The 10,422-nt window shown below is 38.0% G+C and overlaps 1 non-coding gene across 1 annotated transcript; it reads right to left on the reverse strand.

Moving 5' to 3' along the window:
* Positions 1-509: 509 nt before the first annotated feature.
* LOC149253085 (small nucleolar RNA snoR117) lies at positions 510-586 on the reverse strand. The gene has a single exon (XR_016267797.1). It is a non-coding gene; the product is annotated as a small nucleolar RNA snoR117 (small nucleolar RNA).
* Positions 587-10,422: the final 9,836 nt, after the last annotated feature.

Raw genomic sequence — 10,422 nt, forward strand, 5'->3', positions numbered from 1 at the left:
AAAAAATTCGGAAAAACAAAATCATTTCAAAAGCATGGAAGACTAAAACTAAGCTTATTGCATATCAACCCTCTCACCTATAACTAAGGAGTGGGGTCTCGCCTATAACTCAAGGAGTAGGCAGCCCCAGAGTTTTCACTCCGTTTGTGGTGGATGTTAAAATTATTACATCTTTACAAATCTAGTAAAATATAGTCCATTTCTTCCTGGCTTTATATTTGAATATTTCCAACATAATATAAAACTCAATTAATGGTTCAAACAAAAAATCATAACAAAGACAACGCCCATCTTTCTTGTCACATTTCCTGTAAACCTGACAGACGGCTCTTTATGGAAGTGTAACTGAAAATCTCAAATGTTAACAGATAGAATTTCAGAATCTTGGCAAGTCAGATATGGTTTTTCAGGCCATGCGTATCAATCATTGAAGCCAACAGGCTCAGTGCCCAGTGCAGTTCTTCATCCTTGCGATATCAATATCTACCTCAATAACAATAGAAATAATGTGGCCTCAGGAAGCTAGAGGTTAGTCCTCAACGACAAATTGTCTCGGATGGTACGGACAATTTCTTCATCATTAGCCATTCTAATTAACTATGATAACATATGCACCTTCATTGACAAACAGACCAACACACAGAATAGCAACAGGAGACGAAAATAACAGAAATCAACCAATCAGGGAAACGAAATTAATATGCCGCAAAGAGCGTTCATTTTCAAGGAAAGCATAGATAAAAAGACTTGTGTACGTAAAAACGCTTAACAGAGACCGACAATAATACAAATACGATCAGTAATGTAAAGAAAACCTAGCGTGGACCTCGACAAAAACCAACCCTAGTTTGCCCTAAAAATCAAAGCCCGAACCCCAAAACAAGCTTTGAGAATCTGCATTACCGATACCGATTCAGTGCGGGGTGCGCCCAGTACCGCCATATCATAAATACAAAGGAGTTTCGAACGTAGTTTGGATTAGCCTCTTACTATCCAAAATTCCAATTAGCCATGAGAACCTCCAGAGATACACCATTACTTTGACAGACCAATAAACAGAATGACGACAACAGACGCAAATAACAGAGCTCGATCAATCGGGAAACAGAGACCGACAATAATACAAATACGATCAGTAATGTAAAGAAAACCTAGCGTGGACTTCGACAAACACCAACCCTAGTTTGCCCTAAAAAGCAATGCCCGAACCCCAAAACAAGCTTTGAGAATCTGCATTACCCATACCGATTCAGTGCGGGGTGCGCCCAGTACCGCCATATCATAAATACCAAGGAGTTTCGAACGTAGTTTGGATTAGCCTCTTACTATCCAAAATTCCAATTAGCCATGAGAACCTCCAGAGATACACCATTACTTTGACAGACCAATAAACAGAATGACGACAACAGACGCAAATAACAGAGCTCGATCAATCGGGAAAACACAAAATCGAGAAACTGCATAAAACCCTCATTTTAACGGCAAGCACAGCACACAAATAAAAAGACTGCAACACGACTCTGGTGTAACCAGGAGCAGTGATATAAACGAAATCGTCATGTTGACCTCCGAACCCTGACCCAAAACCCTCATTTTAACGGCAAACACAGCACACAAATAAAAGGACTGCAACACGACTCTGGTGTAACCAGGAGCGGTGATATAAACGAAATTGTCATGTGGACCTCGAAAACCCTAACCCTAAATTGAACTATGAAAGCAAAGCTCGAAAACCCTAACCCTAAATTGAACTATGAAAGCAAAGCTCGAAAACCCTAACCCTAACTTTGTGAAGCTACACTAACCGGTTAATATTTCTTTCCGATTCAGTGTAGGGTGCGTTCATACGATAAAACAGTGTCTTTTTAGTCCCTGCCCCTTCGGAGCTGCAGGGCTATTGTAATCGATTTGGTGTATTTCATTATTAGTCTTTTTTAATTGAACGCAATTAACGTAATGTTTTCATTTCATATTTTAGAAGTATTTTTTTCCTCAGTGTATCAATTTCTTCCTCAATTATTTCACCCAATAAAAAAATTTGGCGTCTTATTTGGCCTCATAATGAGGCAAAATGTAAAGGGACTTACCTTAAATGTCAATTGATATTAAGAATATTTATTTCAATAAACTAATAGCAGCGTTACTTTATAAACATTTTCTGTTAAGATATATTTATTTTATGTGAAGACATTTTATCTCATTTCATTTGGAGACACTTGTTTTCTCCCAAAGGACATGCGGTGAACATGTGGCGGGAGCATGAGACACTTGTTTTATCCACAAAGTACATGTGGCGAAAGCATGAGTATGGGCTATAGTTACGAAGCACATGTTGCAAGGGAGGGGGTTATCATAGTGCTTCCCTGGTTCAAAGGGTATTGAGGATTGTAGGAGGAACAAAATAATAGTTTCTATGAAAACTATTCGGGGAGCAGCAAACCAGGCACAATAGTTTCTATGAGAGCTATTCGAGGAGCAGCAACCCACTGGAACAACTACGGGACCTGGAACTGCTGCGGCTGTTGCTACTAGCTTTGTTGGTGGTGGGCTTGGTGTTAGTGGAACAACTACGGGAACTATAACTGTTGTGACTGCTGCTACCAGCTTTGTTGGTGGTGGGCTTGGTGTTGTTGGTGGTGGGCTTAGTGTCAGTGGAACAACTACGGGAACTAGAACTGCTGCAACTGTTGCTACCAGCGTTGTTGGTGGTGGGCTTGGTGTCAGTGGAACAACTACGGGACCTAGAACTGTTGCGACTGCTACTACCAGCTTTATTGGTGGTGGGCTTGGTGTTAGTGTGGTAGTAGTTGGCTTCTGGGCTTGGATGTCTCGCTTTGTCCAGTTGGCTTAGGTTGGCTTAAGGTTTGGATCTTCATTCCGATCACGAACAAGATCTTGCTCTTTACAGTCATAATCTCACTCTAGAACTGCTTCATCGACATAAACAGTTGCTGCTAGTGGGGGTGTTGCCAGTGTAGCTATTGTTGTCTGTGCTACTGTATATGCTACTAGATATGCTATTGGGCATGATAGCTATTGGTATGTTAGGCATGGCTCTCGATCAGGCTCTTCCTTTCAATTTCTAAAAGAACAACACGGCACCTATTGGCTTGCCTTTTTGACTTGGCTTTCTTCTGGGTTGATGTTTCTAGCGCTATGGAGGTAAGGGTGAAATTCCAGCTACAATGCGCTCTAACTAAAATGATTTGTAAGATGTGCTCTCTCCTTAATGCTGACGTTCTGCTATGTACGCTCTTTGACACACGCTCTAGCACTGTCTGCTCTTTATGCTTTGTCTTGTAGGCTCTTTCGACTGTGGAGGTTGCGTTCTAAACTCAACAATTCCCCTGCCTAAACTCTTCGTGGTTAGGTGGTTATTGAATAGAGCTCCAAATTTTTCTAACTTGCAATTTTGAAATTAATTTATGAAATTAATTTAAACAACAATTTCTTATAATTATAGTAATAAGTAATTCAAATTGTGAACTCTGGCATTAAGTAATTCAAACTGTCAAGAAATTGCTCAAAAAATAATGGTTATTGAATAGAGATCCATTTTTTTGTTACCTACAGAGAGTTTGGAGCTTTAGGAGGGATTTTGTGATGAAAATCAGGGATGCTACATGGGAGGGCTTTTGTGATGAAAATCAGGGATGTTGCCTGCACTGCCTACCATTATAGAAAATACTAGTTTCATGATCATGACCACGACCACGAACATAAGACTCTATACTAGCATCAATACTAGTTTCATGATCATGACCACGACCAAGAACATAATACTCTATACTAGCATTAGACTTTGAAGAAATTCCAAATGCCTCTGAAGAAATTCCAAACCTGGCATGGTGAAAGCACATACTATATACCACCCTGGCTTAATGTTATAAGCTCCAACCCCACACGGAGGAAATTCGAGTGAGTGAATGGATCTTATCTGTGGATGGAGATTCAATATGGTTCAAAGATTCGAGAGACTATACCTACTTATTATCAAGAGGACACGAGCACTTGAAGCTGCCAGCAGCATATGTTAATCTTGTTATAGAACCACTACTTCGCCCAGTGTTTCGTCTAGTCCTAGAATCTCCAAGTCTAACAAGCGAAATTCCAAGGTGTTGTGTGATGATTAGCCTGATTTGTCAGGTTCCAGGTTCGATTCAAAGAGGTCAAATTCTGAGCTTAAGGGTTAGGGGGAACCGAATTGCATGCTAGGGAGAAATACTTAGCTAGCAGCAGCGATCTGTTGATTCTCCTTGGTTAGCAGAAATCCAAGGTGAAACTCGAAAACACTTTATGGAGATATGTTTGTTCCTTTAGTCTTTAAAGTGCTCACTCACTTTATTCTCCCTCCTCCCTTTGAGCCCCAGACCATTGCTACTATGTTGTTATTCACCAATGTTTGTTGTTGCTGCTATGCTACGATTCGCTTGTGGTAACTCTTTTAGCTTAACGTGAAGCCATTTTTTTCTTTAATGGGGACCAACATACAATTAAGCACCTCCAAGATAAAAAGAAAATAGGACTAAATGAGAATCGAACTGACAAGCTCCCAACCAATTCTCATTTGGGCATTGTTTCAAGATTGTACATAACGATGGATGGCGGAGCTCATTTCGACATTGCTCCAAGATTGTACATAATTGTGGATGGTTGAGCTCAACTACTTCAGAACCGTCTTCTAGACAGGTAGATAACCATGAAGAAAATAAGCCTCCAACATTGGATGTTGGGATTTAAATCTCCACCAAACGTTATAAAAAGGTGTTCTAGAGAAGCATGCAGACTGGGTTGATGTTTATATCAAATTTTATTTATTATATATCTAACTTCATTTATTATATGTTCATATCCAATTTTATTTATTATTTGCATTATTTTTTTTATTATTTTTATAAAAATATAAATTTTTTATCTCAATTGTTAAAATGAGAGATGTGAGAGCGGTGATGTGAGAACAAAGGTGCATGGATGACGTGTGTAGCTCTAGGCAATTCCAATGGAGGTCTCTTGTTGTATTTTTTTTTATGGATGTGGCTTGTGTCTAGATTTTCCTGATCCCTTACCATTCTTCATTACTTGTGTGTTGCTATCTATGTGTTGATCACTTTTTTGTGTGGCCACTGAGATTGGCACTGGATAATCAGTGTACTTCTGTAACAATTTCCCTTTACCATCTTTGATTTGTAGTTGATCCCTTCCCCATTCTTCATTATGATTCTTCATTATCTTTGTGTTGATCACAAACATATTCTGCTTCTTTGTGTGGCTGGACTTTACACTGAGATTGACACTGGATAATCAGTGTACTTCCATAACAATGTCTCTTTACCCTCTCTGATTTGCAAAAGGTTAGTTCTCTATACTCTATTTTTGTTATATCTTCCTAGTTACATAGCTAAACTCTGCTGAATCTTCTTCCCCAACCGTATAATTTCAGCATTGAGCATCTTCCGGAGGTTCGTGTTTGTTATTCCAGGTATCAGGGCAAGGGTTCCATTTTCTGATTTGGTGAATTTGGGGCAACTGTAGGAGTTTTTGGCTATGTTATTTCCATCCCAAGTTTCCCTTATTAGTGACTATTGATTTCATGGTAATTACACTCCATCATAATTAGAGTAATTGAATACAAAGCTTGTACATGCTTATACTAAGGATACAGTGATAAAGGTCATGGGTTTACTGTACTTCATCAACCTGGAAGCTTAAGCTTATTCAAGTAAAGTTCACTCGTTCATAGTTATGGGAATGATTTGACCCATGGTCTAAATATGAAAGCTTTTATTATTAACCTTCCATATTAACTGCATAGGCTTATCTTCTCCTTGTAATCATGAACATGGAATACAATAATATTACCTATATTATGGAGATACACGGGTTAGTTTGGTTACTTCATTGATCTGTATAGAAGTATGAGCTAAGTTTGATTACCGATATAATGACATTGTGAGTAGGTTGTACTAGAGTTGTCCCTTGACTCATGTGCATATAATACGGGCTATCATATACAACTACTAACACAAATAAGGCATATATGTTTACCAAGTAAATTTTATAACCATAATGAAAGGGCTTTGATCAATGCGTGTTATAAGCTAGTTTCAAACCATTATGATTGATCTGAGTTAAAACTCTCCAGGATGTTAAGCTTTTGATTCCAATTAACGATATGGGTTGTTGTCTTCGAGTGCTTACTTTTCTTGACACTTTGCCTTTAATGTTTAAAGCCTATGAAATTTCGAAATTTCATAGTGGACAAAAGAAAATTTTAAGCTTTTCAATCTTGGCTTGGAACAACTGCTTCATAGGAAGGCCATTCACTATTGCAAGTTTAAGCTTTTCAATCTTGTCTTGGAACAACTGCTTCATAGCAAGACCATTTTAAGCTTTTCAATCTTGGCTTGGAACAACTACTTCATAGGAAGGCCATTCACTAATGCAAGGAACAACTGCTTCATAGGAAGGTCATTCACTAATGCAAGGAACAATTGCTTCATAGGAATGCCATTCACTAATGCAAGTTTAAGCTTTTCAATCTTGGCTTGGAACAACTGCTTCATAGCAAGAACATTCACTAATGCAGGTTTAAGCTTTTCAATCTTGGCTTGGAACAATTGCTTCATAGCAAGACCATTCACTAATGCAGGGACTTGTTGCTTGCAACCCCTCTTGTTTTTAAACAAGTTCGTGTTGCACACAGCATACCTTCGCAATAAAATCTTATATATTAACTTTGATTGAAGTAATAAGCGAAGGCGAAGGATCAAAATTAAGAACCAAATCATTGCCGCAATAAAAAGGAAAAAAAATGTGTTGTATGGTTTTTACATAATGGATCCAATTAAGAACAAAAGCATTCACGATAAGTTTTCAGTTTTTTATTTTATTTCTGTATAGTATTTAAATGAGGAAATACAAGTGCATCGTTATAGTAGTTTTCAATATAAATATATAGAGCGAAAAGCCACAATATCCATCACAACATTTTCAATGAAGCACATCCATTGCCAATTGACCAAGGTATAATCAATCACATTTTCAATAAAGTACATCCATTACCAATTGATCAAGGTATAATCAATTTGGACGAGATGCTCGGAAACACATTCTCTGAGATGCCCTAATGCTTTGAAAGTTCAGTTCAAATGTTTAGGAAGGTCACTCTTTATAGGTTTGATTTTTGTACGCTACACCATAGTTTTCTGCAAAAGCTAATTGCAATCCCATCTTCTTCTCAAACTGTGTTGCACATATTTATTTGAATATTAATATGAACGTATAAATCTCGAAATATGCGAACCCAGGTCACTATGCATTATGCATTTTATAAGGTCGTTAATTTATGGGGTAGACCGATGGGGAATATATGACTTTTTGGGTGCTCTACCACCAACCAGTTTTGGGAATAGATCACTTCAAAGTTCCTAGTCATCGGGAGAGGTTGTCGCTGCCTGATCTACTGCTAAATCGACTGAGTCACCACTAGAATCAACAAAATGAACTGGAAGGTCGTCATGTAAATTTGTTCAAGATATTTATAGCCATATTAGCACCTCTCAGTCTAACATGTATGCCTTATAATATTATAATAAATTATAATATTATGTAAAGTGCAAACCACGTGAGAGATTGTAATACGACTAAGTAAACTTAGTTCAAGATATTGTTGACATGCTAAACAGACAACCACTACGTGTGCCCACCTGTTCGCACAAGACATCAAGAACATAATGCACACACGGGAAACACACCGCCGCAATACACCATCGCATTGGCCCGTCTCCTAACCAATTGTCCACAGTCACATATTATCTCCATAAATGTTCACCACTTGTCCACACTGACATACTATCTCCTTACATGTTCACCAAGCTCACTGACATCCGGTCCTTCACCTTGTTCCTTGTACTTCGGCTAGATGTTTCTAGTAACTACACTAATGGGTTCCTGAAGGTCCGTCATCTTAGATCGAATCCATTCTATCTCGTTCCATGATTTATTTCCTGCCATTCTCATTTAGGGCCCAAGCAATGGGGCATACTACCAAAGTTGATGAATTTTCGTTTACTTAAGTTTATGGAATAACGCATTCAACATTTCCTTGCAGCAGAGGATGATCGTCATGCCACTATCGGCATTGCAACAAATGATATTCACCTTGCCACTGTCAGCATTGCAGATCAATTACTAAATCCTGGAGACATTTAGTCTTTTTCCAATGGCCTTTGCTGAGACGCCAGGAAGCGACTAAGTAAAATCAACCCAGTCGAAAAGGTGAAAATGATTTTCTTGAATCATAGCTAAGATGAAATTTAATGGATTATACCTTGTTATTCTTTAATTGTTGAGTCTTCTCAAGTAAATTATATAATGTTAGATATTTGACAAATGATTTTCCTTGCATGCAAGGTGTTTTTCGAATACATACAGTGAGTATTTTGAAGACCTAAAGGAGGAGTTCCATGAGTGTCTTCCATAACTACTAAAGCATGGAGTTATTTACTCTTTTTTCAATCGCCTTTGTGGAGATGATGCATTTTTTCATGTACTTTACTGTCAATTAGTTGTACTCGAGCTTGCACATCTGGGTTACACCATGCAGTTTATCCCTTTACCGGTAAAAGATTTCTTAGAGAAATTCCTCTTACCCGTAAAATATTTCTTGGAGAAAAATGTATGGGAGTGTGTCAAGCCAAAATACAAGATGCTTATTACTCTTTGTCAATTATATTTTCAAGATCATTCGGGATGATTTAATCTATATTTTATATTTCTTATCTTCTTTTAGCCAATCTTTGTTCAAAATTATTGGTTATGATTATTCATTTTAATTTCCAATATAACTTTACAGTGGGCACAATTTGGCTTTCAATGTTTCTTTGTATGTGTCTTTCAATGTATGTTTGTTTGAGATACAACTCGCAAGGTGTCAGAGCTTTCTTCCTGGACAGAATCCCTTGCCAATACCAATTTGTGAGCAACCAACAACAATTTTCTGGCAAACGAAGAGGGAACCTATCAGGAATTGGACAATACAAAGGACGGTGACCTATCTTCACTAACATTGGGTTTATAAGATCTCAAAGTAGTTGGGTTTATCAGATCTCAAAGTAGAAGGTAAGGAGAAATTATCTTCTGCATATTTTAGTTTTTACTGTACCTTCAAATGTGACAGTGTTTGTTTTACATCATGCAATCTCCACGTTAGACAACATAACAATTATTTTTCTAATCCTATGCCATCCTCTAAATGAAGGTGTGAGAGGAGAGAGATTGTTGTTGATGAATTTGTTACAACATCTATGCGACTACCTTTGTCCTACTACAAAGCTCGCTCTCAATACATGAATGGGACCAGGTTACCGAGGATGGAAATGAAAGAAACAAAGGGAAATGAAAACAATTATATATCAAAACAACTATATATGGGAACATGAAGCAAAGTCAATACCAGAGCTCGCAGTGAGTTAATTTAGAGAAATGAGAATAGTTATATATAGCAACATGAAGCGGAGTCAGTACCAAAACCTTGAGCCGAGCTAATTCATATAAATGTAAACAATTTTATATGGGAACAGAAGCAGAGCCAGAAAGGAGTTTTATGTACCTCTTCCTCCTCTAGGAGCATTTATTCAGAACAATATCCCAACAAACGGAAGAGAGATTTTCAATGTCAGCAAACAGAAGAGAGAGTTTCAATGCTAATTTTCATCTCCTCCAGGAGCATTTGGAATAAGAGAACAATATCCCAACAAGCATACATGTGTGAGAATGTTGCCTAACTTCTCAGCTAGATGTAAACGAGAGCACTTCTACTCAGGTATGCTTACTCTAGGTATGTCTTTTGTCTCTTGGCACCATATGTTCATTTAATTGTCAGCTTGGAGAAGAATGTCGCACTAGGGCAAAGCATTGGAGCTGAGAAGAATGTCGAGCCAGGGCAGAGCATTGGAGCTGAGAAGAATATCGAGCTATGGCAGAGCATTGGAGCTATGAAGGCTGAGAAGGCTACAACTAGCGAGGGTCCAGAATCTATCTGGAGAAGAATGTCGAACCATGGCATAGCATGGGAGCTATGAAGTCTAAGAAGGCTACAACCAGCGAGGGCAGAGGGTTAAGAACACATCTTCATAGATGTGGCAGAGGGTGTTAACGTGTTGGAGAGCGATGGTGGAAGGTGTAAGAAATGGTGGTAGGTGTAAGCGGGCGGTAGCAAGTGTAATTTTGGGAGTAATTGAGAAATCAATACAAATGTGCAAAACATTTTTTCAAACTATTTGTGTAACATTAAATGTCATGAATTAATGTTAAACTTTGAGATAGCATTAGTTCTAATTTTGAGAATTTGATTCATGTTTAACTTGTTTATCCTAACTTCAATGGATTGCTTGCCTAAAAAACCTAGGATATTTTCTCTCG

Source organism: Pinus tabuliformis, chromosome 7, assembly GCF_031772625.1.
Source record: "Pinus tabuliformis cultivar Carrire ecotype Pingquan chromosome 7, CPIR1, whole genome shotgun sequence".
Classification (NCBI taxonomy): Eukaryota; Viridiplantae; Streptophyta; class Pinopsida; order Pinales; family Pinaceae; genus Pinus; species Pinus tabuliformis.